General features: G+C 42.5%; 1 protein-coding gene across 2 annotated transcripts in view; it reads right to left on the bottom strand.

Annotated features, from left to right (window-relative positions):
* Window positions 1–11,703, bottom strand: part of RALBP1 (ralA binding protein 1) — a 42,342-nt gene extending 30,639 nt beyond the window's left edge. The window contains exon 1 of one of the 2 annotated variants that reach the window (XM_063077209.1): window positions 11,668–11,703. The gene's annotated coding sequence lies outside the window, so the exon portion shown is untranslated. Of the gene's footprint in view, window positions 1–11,096; window positions 11,294–11,667 lie in introns of those variants that run through there. The other variant, XM_063077208.1, reaches the window with a different exon arrangement.
* Between the last annotated feature and the right edge of the window lie 7,397 nt (window positions 11,704–19,100).

The raw sequence follows: 19,100 nt of genomic DNA, 5'->3' as shown, positions 1-19,100 counted from the left end.
TTAGAGCATGTTGTTGGTAACACTGAAGTCAAGAGTTCAGATCCCCTTACCAGCCAGCCACCAAAAAATAAATAAATAAACTAAATTTTAATTGTTTTTAACTAAAAATGCAATCTTATTTCCATCTCACCTAGCCCTCCACCCTTCTGTAAAGAAACTGGGAAGTATATACTAATGGAGAATTAATTTGGTAAACAGGAAGTACACTGGCTCTGGAGTTTGGCAGGTCATCTAGGATCAAACCTTAGCTCACTGACTGGAACATAGCTGTGGGATTTGACTCAGTGTCATAACTTTTGTGATATTATCTATACACAAAGCAAGAGTATAAAAGTATCTGAATATTTTTCGCCATATAAATGTCTGAAAAGGGAAAAGTTTTACTGCTCTTTCTCCTTAATTTTCCAGACTATCAGAAAATCTTAATTACACTTTTTAAATACCATAAACCCAAAAAAGCTAACAAGGAATGTGGTAAAAAGCACTGGAACCAGACATGACAAATAATTTACAAAACTAATTTTTAAAAAAGCAGAAAGATGGGTAAAAAATATAAACACACAGCACACACAAAAGATATTTAAAAATAAAAGAATAGTTGGGCTGGCCAGTTAATTCAGTTGGTTAGAGCACAGCTTATAACACTAAGGTCACAGGTTCAGATCCCAGTACTGGCCAGCCAAAAAAAAACAAAAGCAAATGAAAAAGATGCCCTCTTTCACCCATCAATTTTCTAAAGATGAACAAGTTTGATAACCAATATTAAGAACAGTGTGAAGAAAGAGACACTCTTACACACTACTGGTAGAAGTGTAAACTGATACACTTAGGAGAGCAATTTAGCAATATCTATCAAAAATTAATGTTCTGACCTAGCAATTCCATTGTTACGAACGTATCCCCAAATACACAAAAGTAAGCAAAGATGTAATTAAAAGAATACTAATTGCAGCACTGTTTGTAACAACTAAAAAAACCTTCATTATCTTCCATCTTTATTAGCCACTTGAAATCCTTCACAAATAAAGCAAAGAAAAAGAGAAAATACTGTTGTCTACAAGAAATTTACTTGATCTATTATAATAATACAAGGTAGCTTACAATGAGGGAGTAATAAATAAATAAATAGATGGAAGAGTGATGTGACAAAAATGATAAAATAGGAATCCAAAAGTCCGCCCCTCCATAAAAGCAACTAAAAGCTGGCAAAACTGTCAGAAGCAATGTTCTCAGAACATGAAAACTAACCAAAAGCTTACAGCAACCTAGACAATGCTTATTCAAGGAGGGAAGAAAAGCTGAATCTTGGTAAGAACATTGAGCTTTCTGACATTTTAACTTACTCTGGTTCCATCCTGGGCTCCCCAGATCAATGGCAGCCTTGAAAATAATAGCCCAATACCAGTACTGGTATAGCAGAATAAACCTCATTTGTAAACACATGGAAATTATTTGTTTTGACCGATCTAGTGACTCCCTGGAAGAGCTGCTTAAAAGACTTGTGTTATCTCACCTAATGCAGCTAACTTGGAATTCCTCCAGAGCTAGAGTCACTACAGGGCATGAACAGTTGGGGCAAACAATACACTGACAAAAATCTTGAGAAAAGGCTAAGGAATTACATGTGTTGGGGAATAAGGGCTTTGAACAGCTTCAACATATTCCTGGGAACCTAGGAGGCAATGTGTATGCCCACAGATGTGCAAATGCTCAAGAAGAACTGAAGAAGGCCCTATGCTCTCACCTCCAGAAGACCATGAGGTTCTGCAAAAACAGGAAATGAAGGCCAAGGCATAGCTGTAAACTGGCTGAATGCTGAAGGTGTACTCCAACAGATGCACACTGCCCCTCTGCAAACACTGGGAGATGTTTTTGGTTCCAAGTGTTAAGGAAATTTCTGTCCAAACATTAGCTGACGACTAAGCTAAGAGATTTCAATGGGCACACATGACAAAGCATACAAACTTTACAAAGGTTAGTTCAGAAAAATCACTGAACAAACTAAAAACAGCTACAACAAGCAGCAAAAACACCCCTGGAGACAGGAGAGAATCTGGTTTCCAGAGCTGCTACATTATAACATTCAAAATGTCCAATTTCAACAAAAAATATGGGTATGCAAAGGAACAAGAAGGAAAGTCTTTTTAATTTTTAGCAGCCAGTACAGGGATCAAACCACATGCCTTGGTGTTATCAGCACCACACTCTAACCAACTGAGCTAACGGGCCAGCCTACATAAACGGTTTAAATTTTTAAAAGTTTAATTATATTCAAAAGCTAAAGGAAAACATGTCTAAAGAAGTAAAGGAAAGCATGAGAACGCTCTCTCACCAAAACCAGAATATCAACAAAAAAGTAGAAATCATTTTTTTAAAAAGAACCAAATAGAAATTCTGGAGTTGAAAAGTACAATAACAAATGAAAAATTCACTAGAAGGGTTCAACAGCTGATTTGAGGAGGCAGAACAAAGAACCAGTGAACTTAAAAATAGGTCAATTGAGATAAGTCAGTCTGAGGATCATAAAAAAGAATGAGGAAGCCTAATAGACATGTGGAACATCATCAGGCATACCAAAATACACATAATAAGAGTCCCACAAAGAAAGAGAGGAGCAGAAAGAATATTTGAAGAAATAATGGCCCAAAACTTCCCAATTTAACAAAGAAGCTTGACAAATTCCAAGAAGGATAAACTCAGTGACCCACACCAAGATATTCTTAATAAAACAGTTGAAAAACTTAACAAAGAATCCTGAAAGAAGCAAGAAAGAAGTAACTCATTGATCACATGAACAGCTGACTTCTCACTAGAAACCACAGAGACCAGAAGGCAGTGGGATGACATAGTCGAAGTATTAGAAGAAAAAAACCTGTCAACCAAAAAGTCTTTATCTGGAAAAATTATCCTGCAACAATGAAAGAAATTAAGACATTCCCAGATTAAGAAAAGCTGAGAGAAGTCATCATTACTAGACCTACCCTGCAAGAGATGCTAAAGGGAGTCCTTCATGCTGAAATGAAAGGACATAAGACAGTAACTCAAATCCACATGAAGAAATAAAGAACACTGGTAAGGGTTACTACATAGGCAAATACACAGTATAAATGTATTTTTTGTTTATATTTCTTTTCTTTAGCCTATCTGATCTAAATGACAACTGCATAAAGGAATAATTGTAAATCAGTGTTGATGAGCATACAATGTATAAGAATATAATTTTTGACAATATCAGCATAAAGAGGTAGGGCTGTATAGAAGTAAAGTTTTTTACACTATTGAAATTTAGTTGATATTAATCTGAAATAGATGGATATAAATTAAGATATTAATTGTAATCCCAGGGCAATTATTAAGAAAATAACTTGAACGTATATAACAAATGAAACATAAGAGAATTAAAATAATACACTGGAAGATATCAATTTAACACAAAAGAAAGCAGAAATGGAGGAACCGAGGGGGAAAAGAGATATGATGTATAGATAACAAATAGCAATATGGCACAAGTAAAGTCTTCCTTATCAGTAATTATTTTAAATGTAAATGGATTAAACTCCCCAATGAAAAGGCAGATATTAGCAGACAGATTAAAAAAAACAAGATCCAACTATATGCTGCTGCCTATAGATTCACTTTAGATTCAAAGACACAAATAGGTTAAAAGTAAAAGGATGAAAAAGATATTCCATGCACACAGTAACCAAAAGAGATGTAGAATGGCTATGCTAATATCAAACAAGGTAGACTGTTTCTTAAAAATTATATAATGATAAATGGGTAAATCTACCAATAAGATATAACAATTATAAACATATATGAACCTAATAACAGAACCCCCAGATACAAAACAAAAACTGACCGAACTGAGAGGAAAAATAGACAGTTCAATAATAATTGCAGACTTCAATACTCCCCTTTCAATAATGAATAGACCAACTAGAGAGATCAACAAAGGAACAGAAGACTTGAGCAACACTATAAACTATACCTAACAGACATCTACAGAACACTTCCCAATTACAGTAAAATACATATCCATCTCAAGTGCACATGGAATATTCTCCAGGACAGACCATATGTTAAGCCACAAAACAAGACTCAGCAAGCTTTAAAAAATCAAATCATACAAAATATGTTCTCTGACGACAATGAAATTAAAGTGGAAATCAACAACAAACAAAAATGTTGAAAACTTCAAAAATATGTACAAATTAAGCAACACACTGAACAGACACTCAACAAAGTACTCAACAAACTAAGAATAGAAGGGAATTCCTCAAACTAATAAAGGGTATCAATGAAAAACCCACATTTAACTTCATATTCAATGATACAAAACTGGAAGCTTTTCTCCTAAGATCAGGAACAAGACAAGGAGGTCTGCTCTTACTATTTCCATTCAACACTGTACTGAATGTTCCAGTCTGGGCAATTAGGAAAGTAAATAAATAAATAAATAAATAAAAGGTATCCTTATTAAAAAGGAAGAAGTAAAACTATTTCTATTTGCATATGGCATAATCTTATATAAAAAACCCAAAAAAATACACTAGAAAACTATTGGAGTCAACAAAGGAGTTCAGCAAAGCTATAGGATACAAGATAAAGACAGAAAATAAGTTGTGTGTGTATATACACACACACACACACACACACACACACACACACACTAGCACTGAACATCGCAAAAATGAAATTTAAAAAACAATTTCATTTGTAACACCATCCAAAACAATAAATAGAAATAAATTTAACCAAGGAAGTGAAAGATTTATACACTGATAACTACAAACCATTGTGAAAGAAATTAAAGACAACCTAAATAAATGGAAAGACAACGCCTGTTATTGGACTGTAAGACTTAATATTGTTAAAATAGTAATACTACTGAAAGTGATTTACAGATTTAATACAATCCCTGTCAAAATTTCAATGGTCTTTTTTTGCAGAAATGGATCCTCAGTTTCACATGGAATTGCAAGGGGCCCTGAATAGTCAAAAAAAAAAAAAAAATTGAAGAACTCATACTTCCTGACTTCAAAATGTACTACAAATGTACTACAAAGCTACAGTAACCAAAACAGCATGTGGTACTGACATAAAGATAGATATATAGACCAATGGAATCAAACTGGGTGTCCAAAAATAAACCCAGCCATTTGTGGTCAATTGATTTTCAACAAGCGTGCAAGAACATCCAATTGGGAAAGAATGGTTTCTTCAACAGATGAAGATGGGACAAATGAATTGCCACATGCAGAAAGATGGACCCCTATTTCATACCATATACAAAAATTATCTCAATATGGATTGATCCCTAAGATAAAAACTAAAACCATTAAACCCTTAGAAGAATAGAGTAAATCTTCACATCCTTGGATCTGAAAATAGATTCTTAGATATAACACCAAAAGCATAAATAACAAAAGAAAAACTGATTAACTATACTTCAAAATTAAAAACTTTTGTGTATTAGAGGATATTATCAAGAGAGTGAAAAGACAACTTAGAAAATGGCAGATGTGTAAATCATACATCTGCTAAGGGGCTACTATCCAAAATACACAAAGAATTCTAACAACTCAATAACAAAAAGACAAACAACCCAATTAAAAAATGGGCAAAGAACCTAAATAGATATTTCTCCAAAGAAGATATACAAATGGCCAACAAGCTCATGAAAAAATGTCCAACATTTCAGCCATCGGGGAAATGTAAACCAAACCCACAATGTGATACCCCTTCACACCCACTAGGGTAGCTAGAATTTTTTTAAAAAGGAAAACAGCAAGTGTTGACAAAGATGTGGAGAAACTGGTGAACTGAACTGAAAAGTGGTGTGGACGCTTTAGAAAACAGTTTGGCAGTTCCTCAAAGTGTTAAATGTAAGAGTTACCATATCAGCTGTTTTCTGACAACATTTCTGACACCAAATGTGTGTGTTTCTTTCATACCAATAGCCCATTCTCCAATTGAATGTCCTATAATTCAATTCAATTCTGACACTAACTGCTCAGAGTTAGCGTCAGACTCTCCTCAGGATAAAAGGGCCCAGTCCCACAAGACTGCCCTCACTTCAGTCACCAGTCACAAGTCCCACATTGCCACCTGTACTTCTGACCAAATAGCTATAACTCAGAATTCCCAGGGCCGGCCTGTGGCTCACTCGGGAGAGTGTGGTGCTGGCAACACCAAGGCCACGGGTTCGGATCCCTATATAGGGATGGCTGGTTGGCTCACTGGGTGAGCGTGGTGCTGACAACACCAACTCAAGGGTTAAGATCCCCTTACCAGTCATCTTTTAAAAAAAAAAAAAAAAAAAAGAATTCCCACTACATCCTCCTCAGGTTCGATAATTTGCAAGAACAGCTCACAAACTGGAGGAAACACTCTATTTACATTTGCCAGTTTATTATAAAGGATATTATAAAATATACAAATGAAGAGCAAAATAAAGAGGTACATAGAATGAGGTCTGGAAGGATCCCAAGTGCAGGAGATTCTGTCCCATGAAGTTGGGGTGCAAAACTGTCCCCACACAAGGATGCATTCAAAAACCCATAAGCTCCCCGAATCCCATTATTTAGAGGATTTTACAGTGATCCCATTTCATAGGCATGATTGATTAATCACTGGCCACTGGTGATTAACTCAATCTCCAAACTCCCCCATCCCACCTTCACCCTATTTAGGGGTGGGGCTGAAAGTTCCAACCCTCTAATCACATGGTTCATTTTTCCAGCAACCAGTCCCCATCTTGAAGTTATCTAGGGGCCCACTAAGAGTCACTTTATTAACATAAACTCAGGTGTTATTGAAAGAGGCTTATTATGAATAATAAAAGATGCTTCTATCACCTCCACTACTCAGGAAATTCCAGGAGTCCTAGAAGTTCTGTGCCAGGAACTGGAGACAAAGACCAAACATATATTTCTTATTATATCACATCCATTAACGCTGCTGCTAGGTATACAGCCAAAAGAAATGAAAATACATGAATATTCACACCAGCATTATTCACAATAGCCAAAAAAATAAAAACAACTTAAATATTCATCATCTGATGAATGGATAAACAAAATGTGGTACATCCAGACAATGGAGCACTGTTCAGCAATGAAAAGAAATGATATTTGCTATAATATGAATGAACCTTAAAACATTATGCTAAGTGAAAAAAGTCAGTCACAAAAGATCATATATAAGATTTAGTTTATATGAAATGTCCAGAATAGGGGCCGGCCCGTGGCTCACTCAGGAGAGTGTGGTGCTGACAACACCAAGGCCGCGAGTTCGGATCCTACATAGGGATGGCCGGTTCGCTCACTGGCTGAGCGTGGTGCTGACAACACCAAGCCAAGGGTTAAGATCCCCTTACCGGTCATCTTTAAAAAAAAAAAAAGAAATGTCCAGAATAGACAAATCAACAGAGACAGAAAGTAGATTAATGGTCTCCAAGGGGTGGGGACAAGGAGAATGGTGAATACTAATGGGTAAGAAGTTTATTTTTTTAGGATAATGAAAAATATTCTAAAATTGACTGCGGTGATGATTGCACAACTCTGTGGATAGACTAAAAAACAATGAACTGTATACTTTAAAAGGGTGAATTTTATGGGTATATGAATTATATTTTAATTAAGCTTTTTTTTTTTTAAAAGCAGGTTCAAGTCTTTGCCATACTGAAAACCCCTCCCTCAACCCTTTATCACCCTCTGCTGCCACCTCTTTCTGTTCTTTCCTTCATAGCTAAGATTTTTTTACTCGAAATAATCTACATTTGCTCTTTCCACTCTGACCTCCCATTAACTCAACCCAATGAAACCTCGCTCCTTCTCCAACCATTATACCAAAACTGCTCTCATTTAGTTATCAAATCCAATAGACTCCTGATAACCTTTGTTTTACTCAACTTCTCAAAGCATTTGAAGTATGTCTTTCCTTTTTTTTTTTTTTTAATTGGAGAGTTGGTTGTGAAGTGTAATTTCCTTTTAAATGATCCTGTTTTGGCTTTGTGACATTTTCTCATGATTTCTCTACATCTCTAAACACTTAGGAATTCCATTTTCCAGCTCTTCTTTCCCTGTCTGGCTTTAAATGTTGTTGTTCTCCACGGCCTATTTTCAGAACTACTTTCTGTCAGTAAACTATCCCTATGTGATGTTACCTAAATCAAAGGCTTCAGCTACCACTCATAATATAGTCTGATGACTTACACATCAAGACCTCTCTCTCATACTCTGTAGCATACTGTAGCATACTCTCTAACTCCCTCTTAATATGTCCAAAAGCTAAAATACTGCTCCTCCCCAAATTTGCTCCTCTTCCTGAATTCCCTGTCTCAGTACACTTTACCATTGTCTACTCAATCGCCCTATTTAAAATCCAAGTCATCTTATCCTATTATTTCTCACTCACTCTCAAATCCAGTTGTTGCTAAATGCTATGAATTCTGCTTTCTAAATATTTCTATTCACCTACTCCACTGTATCCCCACTGACACTGCCTGAGTTTAGACCCTCAACTCTCACTTCGATTATTATTAAAACCTCCTAACCAGTCTTTCTGCATCCAATCTCACCTTTCCTCCACCGTTTCTGAAATATACTCTACAATTCCAGAATGATCTTTCTAAAATAAAAATCTCATGTCTCTTTTCTGACTAAAATGCATAAACTCTACTATTATCTCTAGGTAAAAACTCTAAAATCCTCACAATGGCCTGCAATACTTTTGAGGATCTATTTGTGCAGCCTCATCTTCTGATATTTACAGGTATAGAAAACACCTTCCCATTCTAAAAAGTGTCCATGCTCTCTCTCACCTACATGTCCGTCCAATTTTCCTCTGCCTTAGTCATGACTTTCCCCCTTATTTCTGCCTCAGTCATGACTAAGCCTTCTTCAAGCTTATGAATACAATATATATAGTACCTAGTATAGTGCCTAACACATAGCAGAAGGCTAAAAATGGGTTAAGCTGGCTTAGGTCTCTCTTCTTTGTCCTGTGTCAATGATTCCTATTTGCCTACAAAATAAAGTTGAAATTACTTCGATGGTACACAAGACTACCAGTAATTTGATCTCTGCCTACCCCATCAGTGTCATGTTTTGTCGCCACCCTATCCTCTAGCTAGCTATACCTGCAAATCCTACTACGTAATTTTAGACTCCCATGCTTTTACTCACACTGTTCCTTCTACCTAAATGCCCTTTCTTTCTATGCCTCTATACTTGTTTTCATTACCTTCTCTACATAGTTTTTCCTCACCACTGCCCCCTTCCTCAAACTCTTCTTCCCTTAAGAAACTAACTACTACCTCCTTTGTAGATACATCCATTGTACTTTCTGCAATCAAAGCAATCTTAAAAACATATTGTACTTGTTGATAGTTCAAGTAAGAGATAAAGTCTGACCACCCCAAAGGGTCAGGGACACTGCCTTAGCCATCTTTAAATCCTCTTCACCTAGCACACTATCTGATACACAGTAGTTCCTGTATTCTAAATAATCCAAAATTTTCCTTACGTATACTAACAATAAGCATCAGGAGTTCTCTTTTCAAAAAAGAAAAACATACAGCTTCAGGTTACATTCTGGACCCAATCTCTCCTTGCCAAGCAAACAACTGTGCAAATATAACTGTACAAATTAACATTAATATGCACTTCCTGATACCATTCCACCTTCCTAAAGTAGGGGAGAAATGGTCCCTGTAAGATCTATAATAACAATATTTTTTAAATTAAAAAAGAGATAGCAAATTAGGTTACATTACATTGTTTCAAGATATTTTGTTTAAGGAGTTCCTTCTCAACAGTTACTGTTAAACTAGCCTACCCCGACTTCGATCTCTGCGATACTTTGAATGAAAAGCGGAAACCACTCTACTGACTTCCTTCCTACCCCTACTACTGCCAATACAGCATAAGATAATTACTCATTTTCGGGAAGATACTCAGAAAGGAATTATCAAATCACCAGGATAACTCCACTGACAGAAACTAAGGTTACTCTTCTCATTCTATTTACTCATTTAGAAAGTGCTGCCTCCATGAGCACCAACCAAAAGTGGGCCTATTTCTCATCAACATTTAAACATTTTGTGAATAACTGCAAGTTATGATGGAATGCTACGCGAAGTACTTCAGAACACGTCCACTCCACTAAGCAAAAAATTCAGGGAATGCGTTTCTAATGAGGCTGAATGGGTGCACTAACTCAACACCCAAACGTCTGCACTTCTTTTACATGCACGTGGAAAACACCTCAAATTAAAATTTAAGTGATCTTCAAGAACTCAACTAGGCCTTAGAGCAAACATGCTGCTTGCGCAAGAGGGAGGCTCTGCAATAATGAATCTCAAAACCTGAAACAACATAATTACTTCAGGGAAGGCTGAGGTGTGTAATACTTTGTAAAACCTGTTTTACTCTCACAAAGATAAATTTTTTTTAAAAAAGGCAAGCAAGCTGACCTCAATTAAGAGCATTTTGGCGCAAACATACTTGAAAATGAGTCGTGCAAGGTACTCAACTACAGGTCTGTCCGTCCATTCCCACTGAAACCTAAACTAAGGACCGCAGCACCTGAAGGCGCCCCCTGCTCAATGCCAGCCGTGGGCAACATCGGGAGTCTTTTCCTAGTCCCCTGGGCAGGCATTAGAGACAGGTCAATATGCCGGTACGATGCACAAATAGTGAGGATCGTATAAAAGACTGAGTCCTTCTCCTGCGTCCAGGTGTGCCCCGAAATGCTCCCCTGAGGCCTGGAGACTCCGGGGGGAGGGGCTGGGCTTCTAACTCTCCTCCCCCAGACCCGAGAGCACCACATCACAAATGCAGATGCCACTAGGGAGGCTTGTCAGGCAAGTGGGAGGGACGGGCACCAAAGGGGGCGAGAATTGGGGCGAAGCCTCCCCGGAAAGAAGCGACCCGAGGGACAGCCACGCCCCCACCCCCAACTTCAAACCCGAGCCCAGCGCCGCGCACGCTGCCTGACAGACGCGGACGCGAGGCCGGCGCCGGAGAGGACTCCCGGGCACGCGAGCGGCAGCGCCGAGACCCCGCACGCGACCCCTCCCGGCGACTAACCTGTGCCTGCAGCCGCGCGACCGCCTGCCTCGCCGCAGCCGCCGCCTCCTCGCGCTCACGCGGCCGCCGCAGCCGCCCTCTGCGCTGCGCCCCAGGCCGGCCTCGGGCGCCCCATTCCCACCCCGCCCAGCCTCCGCCTGTTTACAATGATTGGGACGGAACAAGACGAGCCGGTCCAGCGCGCACGCGCACTTCCTCCTCCCGCCGCAGCCGGCTTCCCGGGCCCTCCTCTTCGCTCTGGCGGCTCGGGCCGTCAAGGGCAAACGCCCTGTGCCCTCGCGCGGGGCACTCTGGGAGGCGTAGTTCTTGGAACGCCGGCGCCCAGCCCGCGGGGCTTCCCGTTTGAAAGCAAACTACAACACCCAGGAAGCACCGCGCCACCTTGGCCCCGGGCTCGCGGAGGAGTCAAGGGAGCGCGCGAGAGAACGCGCCGGCGCTAGTGCTCTGCAGGCGCCTGCGCAGGCCCTGGTCCTGGGAGACTGGGTGGGACGTGCACCTACTGCTAGCGAATGCTGTTGAGGGTGCTTTGGGGTCGGCTCCTGCAGTGGCCTTGAGGAAGGGAAGAGCTTACCTCTTCACGTTCTGGTCAGCCTGTTCCTCAGCCACCGAAGTTGAGACCTGTCTTGGGCCAGCGGGCTTCAGTCGTTCTAACCAGTTAAACCAGCCTGGAAGGTCGCTCAGGCTGCCTCTGGGTGGGGCGTCCTCCCGGCCTTCCACTGGGTGGGGATGCTTTTGCTCGCGGGGTGGGGGAAGTTGGAGAGAGAAAGCGCCGTGGGCCTGTGGGTAGAGACTGTGTGTCGGGAACCTCCACAGACTTCCTAAAATGGGTGTTGGTTCTTGCGGGGCAGCGGGACTCTGTCCTCCCCACCCCGTTTGGCTCACCGTTTACACAGCAACACCCGAGTCAGAAGTGCCCAGCCGCATGTTTAGCTTGCAAATGGAACTGAATTTCCTCCAGAAGTCCCTCACAAAGGCCCGAAGAATTGTTCCGCTGATGCATAGTGAAGGCTGGAAACTAGGGGTCTTTTGAAGCCTTCTGGTTTTGTAAAGTTTGGCAGTTTATTAAGGGGAAAGGTAGGATTTGGAATAGATGGTTCTTCACGATCACTTTCATTCCTTCTGCAACACTCTAGAACTTAGTTACCTGTTTAGACTGGCTGCTGCAATCCATCTTGCACTATACTCCCAGATCAGCTTTCCTGAAATCTGACAAGTCTGTCCCTTGTACTCTGCATTTCCCAACCAGTAAAGTGAGCCCCCTCAGCTTGACATTCAAGAGCCTCCCACAACTGAATACTGAGAAGGTTTATGGTGGCCATTGTTTTCCGACTCCTGAAGAGCCTTTTCATTGCCCCTTTAGCAATAGAACAATCTCCTCTGACCACTGGGGTGGGCCTGTGAATGTGCCAATTGCAATACTCTTTGCCTGTGACAACGCTGATTTGGCCAAGGGGTAGGCACTGACCCAAGCTGGGCTTTATGGAGCCCTTGTCTGAAATTGCTATATGAACCCAGAGAAGGGGGGCAGGGGAGATTTTTACTGAGGCAATTGCTGATGGACAGACTACCTGCAATTTGAAGTGGCCTGTCCGCTGTAGGAATGAATGAGACCACAAAGGTGAGGGGGAACAGAAAAGGAAGAGATAGAAAGGGAGAAAAAGCAAGAGCTGGCAGAGCAAAGACTGGTTTCATTCAGGGACCATAATTTGTGCCGCTCTTCTTTAAGTGTTGTGAGTGAGCATGTGAGCCTAGGTGGATGAGCTAATCCGTTTATGTATGTATGTATGTGTGCATACATGCTAATTTGTGTGGATGTAGAACATATTTGTTGGCGGCCTCCCTGAGCATTCATTCCTCCCATTTAAGTCATGCAGCATAGCTATTCCCTCTGGTGACTGAGAATTTCAGAGATGGTCGTGAATCAGAACCAATAAACCCACAAGGATGGGTTGGCTCTTCTATGTACGAAACTACAGCTTCTTTGCTCTTCTGCTATAGTGTAAACATATGAGGTCTGGAAATGTGGCAATGATTTTGCTCATACAATGGAAATGCCTAGAGGGATAGGAGTTTAGGGGAAAGGCACCGATAGACCCTGAGGATTAAGTCAAGACTGTCAAATGAGTGCTGGAAAGATGGAGAAGAAGTTTGATGACATCATTGGAGCTACAGTATCAATCCTCACCTGATTGATACTCTAGACTATCCTATAGGCTGTTCAGAATTGTGAGCAAGGCCATTCTCACAGACTGTTCAGAATGGTGAGCCATAAATTTCCTGTGTTGATTAAGCCAGATAGTATTAAAGTTCTAACAGTCCTTACTAGATTGTGTTTGCATGCAGGCAGGGAGGAAAGCAGGGCTGGGAAGGAAAGGAGGAAACGTGAGGGTACCCCAGAAGTGATAAAACATGAGGGGTGCATGAGCAGCAAGCGAGGGGGAGCTTGGGCCCAGGAGTGGGAGCCTCATGGGGTAGGAGGAACAGATGAGCAGCCTTAAAGTGTCAGAACCACCAAGACGCTGCACCAAGAAAGAGGAAAAATCCAAGCCCCGGGGCTAGAGGGAATCGAAGATATTCCAGTGCAAGACTTCCAGTCAAGATGGCATAATAGATGGTCACCAGTGTCACTGTCCCTCAGATCAACCAATTTACAACATGAAAAAGCAACGACAGCCAAGTTGGGGCAAGCTAGAGCTCAGGGGAAGAGGAGGAGAGACCTACAGAGTGCATGAATGTGGGAGAAGCCAGGATGAGAGAAAAAAAAAACCGCTCTGCCCATTTTGAACCTTGGCCGCTTCCAGGCTGGAGCTGCTGAGCACTTGGAGCAGGAGCCAGCAAAACACAGCTGTGCTCTTCAGATGAAGTTGCTTGGAAGTGGCAGGGGAGAAGAGGGACTAGGTGGTTCCCAGGCCAGCAAGACCACTAATAGGATTCCCGTGGACCCACATAGGAGTGAGGGGCCACAACCACTGAAAAAAAGGAGCCACTCAGAGGCCAGTGAGTCATCACAAGGGACTGGCACACGGCCTATCCCATGGGAAGTGTTTGGAGCATGGGCGGTGGGGGAGATGGGCCCACTGGGGGAACACTGGGGCACAGCAAGGACAGCTGATCTGCCCCCCCCAATCAGTGTAGGACCACTCAGTGGAGACTGGTCAGGAATATAGAACTGCAGGGGGTGCAGTTTGCTGAAAAAACTCAGGCCCAGACCGGAGTTTCTACACAGTCCAGGTGTACCGGATCTCACAAGAGCTGGAAGTACCTGTAAAGTCAACCATTGAAACCTGAGCTGCAGAAAAAGCCTTCCCTGGGGAATCAGCAGCAAAGCAGCAATTTAGCTCAACCACAGGGCTCAAGTACTGGTCCCCACAGGAAGTTCCCCCATTTTAGAAGTAAGCAAAGGACAGCAAATTAGTTCCAGTGCAGAGATTAAGTGGTGGAAACAGCAAATAATCCAAAACAGAACTGAAAGAAAAAACAGTACCCACAACTAGAGACAAAGTTTGGTATTAACTGGTAAAGGTCCCATTTCACCAAAGAACACCTATAACACCTAGAAGGAACAGAAGTCCCCTGGAATACCAAGCAAGGAAGTGGGGAGGGCCAAGGGCCTCAGCGATGCCCCCAGACAACCACAACCAGTCCCGAGGGTGCGGGCTGAGGGTGGGGGCCAAAGTCTCGGCCATAACCCCTGACACACACAACCACCCCAGTGACAACCACCAAGCTGCTACAGGAAGCACACCATGCTCTCCCAAGATGGGGTGGCAGGGGGGCTGAGGGCCTTGGCCATGCTCCCTGACGTCAGCAACCAGCCCAGCAATGACCACTAAGCATTGCAGGAAGCCCACTGTGTTCTCCCTCACCAGGGCGGTGGGAGGCCAAGGGCCTTGGCCACACCCTCCTGACACCCACAACCAGCCCAGCAATGACCACAAGCCACTGCAGGAAGCCTCCCAGGTTCCCGAGCTGGGGTGATTGGGGGCAATGGTGTAGTGGATTGAATTATGTCCCCCCAAAACTCATTGAAGCTTGAATTGTGTCCCCCAAGTTTTATGTATTAGAAACTTAACCCTCACTGTGACCGTTAAGAGGGTGGGAAATCCTATTATGGTAAATGAAAGGTGGAGCCTTAAAGAGGTGATTGGATTGTAGACTGTGCAGTAGTGAATGGATTAAAAATGGTGGTCAGGGTTTGGTTTGAGGGCTTTAAAAGAAGAGAGAGTCTGTTTCTCTGCTCTCTCTGCTCTCTTTGCTTCCACCATCTTGTAGTGTGAGACCCCTGGGTCACTGTCACCATCACCAGATAGACTTTGAACTTCCCAGCCTCAGAAACTGTAAGCAATAAATTTTGTTTTCTTTATAAATCACCTACTTTCAGGTATTCTGTTATAGCAACACAAATGGACTAATACAGAGGGCTTTGGCAACACCCCCTGGTATGTGCACCCAGCCTGGGAAGGATCAAGCCACTGCTGGAGACCCCCCAGTCTCCCCTGTGGGATGTGGGGGGTTCCACAGGCCTCAATCCCACCCCTCCTCCTTCCTCCTTCTTCCATCCCATTTCCTTCCCCTCTTTCCTCTCCCCCCGCAACTGCTCTGCAACATCATAGAATGTAAAAAAATAATATTAATAAAGCATAATTTGGCAAAATCTAAAAAAAAAATTAAAAAATAAATAAAGTCCTAACTAATTCAGTTGGATTTCTTTTATATAGCACTGAAAGGTCCTGACTAATATAGGTTCCTACACAAACTGTGGAAGGGACTTTTATCTATGTGACATGGTCATCAATGCTTTATACACAAAACAAGTATAAAATTGGGCAAAATTGGCAAAAAACAACCATTTCAGAGCATGGAAATCAACCAGTACAGAAAAAAAATTGAGAAACATTTATTTTTGAAAAACTGTTGGAACTTCTAGTAGATGTCTGTGGCCTTCATTCCTGAGGCTGCTGCTTTCCCTCCTGATTGCCCCAGAACTGTGGTTTTGCCAGTGTGGGTATGGCTAGCTAAGAAAACTAGCTTTGCTGCCAGAGGGATGGACTTGATTTGTGGTGGGAGGTCAAAAGCCCAAGTCTTTGCCAACTAAAAGTGATAAACGAATAGGGAAATGAGAAAACACATGGTTTTGCTTACCCGAGGTGGCAGTCCAAGGCGAGACAAATGGCAAGCTAGGCATAAATATAACAGGGAGATTTTAGAAATAAAAATGTCATTGAAGGGCTAAGATAAGTCTCTCTACATCTCTGACTGACTGGGAAACTATTCATTAGCGTGGGGTTGACCCAAGAGACCCATTGAAAGGTGGAAGCCAAGGGAGGCATGAGAGCTAATGGCAACTTTAAATGCATTCCTTAATCCGCACACAGATCAAATGGCAATGGGAAGAAGACTCAAACACTCAGGGTGTTTGAGTATAACCTTTTCTCAAATCATTGGCTGACCACTCAGCTGTGCACACATTTCTCTATGGAAATCCCCGGAGAGTAAGGCTAAAAATAAAAATGAGAATTAAAAAAAACAGTAGCGCTACACACCATGAGACAGGAAGATTTCAAATTTGTCTAAAACTAGGTATATAACACAAAGGTCCAGGGTTCAGCTCCACATACCACCCAGCTACCTCCCCCACAAAAAAATCAGGCAGATAACTAAAAATACAAAATACTAACAACAGTAAGAAAAATAAAACATCTGCAATATATCAAACAAAATATCAACTAATAGAAACTAACACTCAGTGGGCCCAAATGTTGGGTTTCAAAGCAAATTCCTCAAAATATCTATTATAATTATATTTAAAATTAAAGGTCATTTTTCAAAGAATTAAAGGAAAATATAAAGTGAAGTATTTAACAAATAAAGGATCTCAATAGGAAAATAGACTCTATGCAAAAGAAATGTGTCGGGTCCGCCGCTGGCCGACCTGAACAGCCCTAGCCTCGTTGCTTTCATTGGGCGAGCAAACGGCCCCGGGATTCTTCTTTCCCTCCGGTTCCCTTGGAAGGAGACGGGGGAAGAGAGCCGTGAAGAGAGGTGAGCACAGCCGCCGGCCCCAACCAGCCCGGTTAAAGGACACTCAGACGCAGCAGGGGTTCTGTCCAGCAGTTCCGTTTATTATCACACAAGCACTTGCTTTTAAAGGCAAATGGGGAAGGGAGGTTTTTTACATAATCTTATCAGCCTAAAGGTCAAGAGAGCATGCATCCTGTCTCAATGCCTAGCTATTGCAACCTCGAGCGCGGAAGCGCGTAATTGGCCAATAAGGGCTAAGGCAAGGTTCCCGCAGACACTCCCACCCTACTTATCCCGGAGCCCTCTTAGGCTGCGACGTTAATACGCCCTTGTGGGCCCATAATGGCACCGCTTGTAATGTCACTTAAGGTGGCGTTAGTTTTTAAGGCCCGATATCTCCTCCTTTCTGTTTTACTAAGGCAGCTGGAGACGGCTAACCTTCCCAGCCTTGCCTCCATTACCTCTGGTGGCTGTGCCTGTCTTAGGTTGTTTCCCTCTGGAAATCTTACCCGTCATTGACTATCCAGCCAAGCGGGGGTGGGGCAGAGCCTTAGAGATTGGTGTTGATTTCTTGAAGGGCCATATTGACCCAAGGGCTGTCAGGGCTTTCATTATGGGCCACCTCCTCTACCACCTGGGTGAACATTACGAGAGAAGTGGTGTTGCGCCTTATAAGGGACACAACCTGGTGAATGGCGTAAGGCCCCAAGATGCTAGGGGGCCTGCCAGGGAGGACAGCAGGGTGGTGAGCCACGGGGAACTTGAAAGCCAGCTTTGGAACCAATTACTATTGGCCTCTCGCTCTTTTTTTGTGCTTCTCTAGCCCTTCTCTAAGCTTAGCTAGGGAATCTTTGACCACTCCAGAGTGGTCGGCGTAGAAGCAACACTCTTCTTTGAGGGCAGCGCATAATTCTCCTTGCTGTAAGAACAGCAGGTCTAGTCCGCATCGATTCTGTAAAAACAGCTTCAAAAAGTGATGTTAGTGTTTTTTTTTTAAATGTGATACAGAAACCTCCAAGCGGCTTGTATGACCTCCCAGGTTTGGTTGGCTGGCTTGTGGGGACCTTCCCCGGTGGCAGAGGCCCTTGTCCTTGTTGACCCGAGGAGGGCGGCCACTTGGAGCATCCACAAAGGGTTCATAATGCAGTCTGAAACATACAAACAATAAACTCCTCAGGGTCCTCAGTACCCTGGGTGTCTGGCAAGAACTTAAGATTTTTGGCTGGGACCCATATAGGGGTTGACTCACTGAGGGGGAAGACACAACCAAACCCTCGACCCATAGTTAGCAACAGGTCAGGGCCCCTCCACTGGCCTGTTAAGGGGTCTTTCCACCGCACTTGGACTACCGGGCGCGGTGGTTGAGCTGACCAGTGTTTCTGGAAGGCAGACAGGGGTTCATTTTTGGAAAAATTTAGGATGTTTAAAGTCAGGAGTGCCTGTCCCAACTGCTGATGAGGGCTGTTGACTCCCCCTTTTTGTTTTAATAATTGATTTTTTAGGCATTGGTGATGCCGTTCAACAATGGCTTGTCCTTGAGGGTTATAGGGAATTCTTGTAGTATGTTTAATGTTCCATTGTATTAAGAATTCTTGTAAGGCTTTGCTAGAAAAACAAGGCCCATTATCTGTTTTAATTTGTGCTGGCAGCCCTAAGGTGGCAAAACACTGCAGCAGGTGATTTTTTGCATGCTTGGCAGCTTCACCTGAATGTGCTGTGGCCCAACACGCGTGTGAATAGGTGTCAATGGACACAAAAACATATTTGAGTTTCCCAAAAGGCAGGAAGTGAGTTACATCAGTTTGCCACAGCACATTAGGCTTGAGTCCCCTAGGATTGATCCCTGGCGGTTGTAAGGGGGGTACTTGCAGATAAGGAAGGCATGACTTGCATGTGTGCACAATCCTTTTTAGCTGTGAAATAGGTATATTTGGAAACCTGGCATGTAGACCTCGCCAGTTTACATGAGTTAAAGTGTGCAGT

Source organism: Cynocephalus volans, chromosome 13 (genome assembly GCF_027409185.1).
Source record: "Cynocephalus volans isolate mCynVol1 chromosome 13, mCynVol1.pri, whole genome shotgun sequence".
Classification (NCBI taxonomy): domain Eukaryota; kingdom Metazoa; phylum Chordata; class Mammalia; order Dermoptera; family Cynocephalidae; genus Cynocephalus; species Cynocephalus volans.
This window is presented reverse-complemented; position numbering and strand designations above follow the sequence as displayed.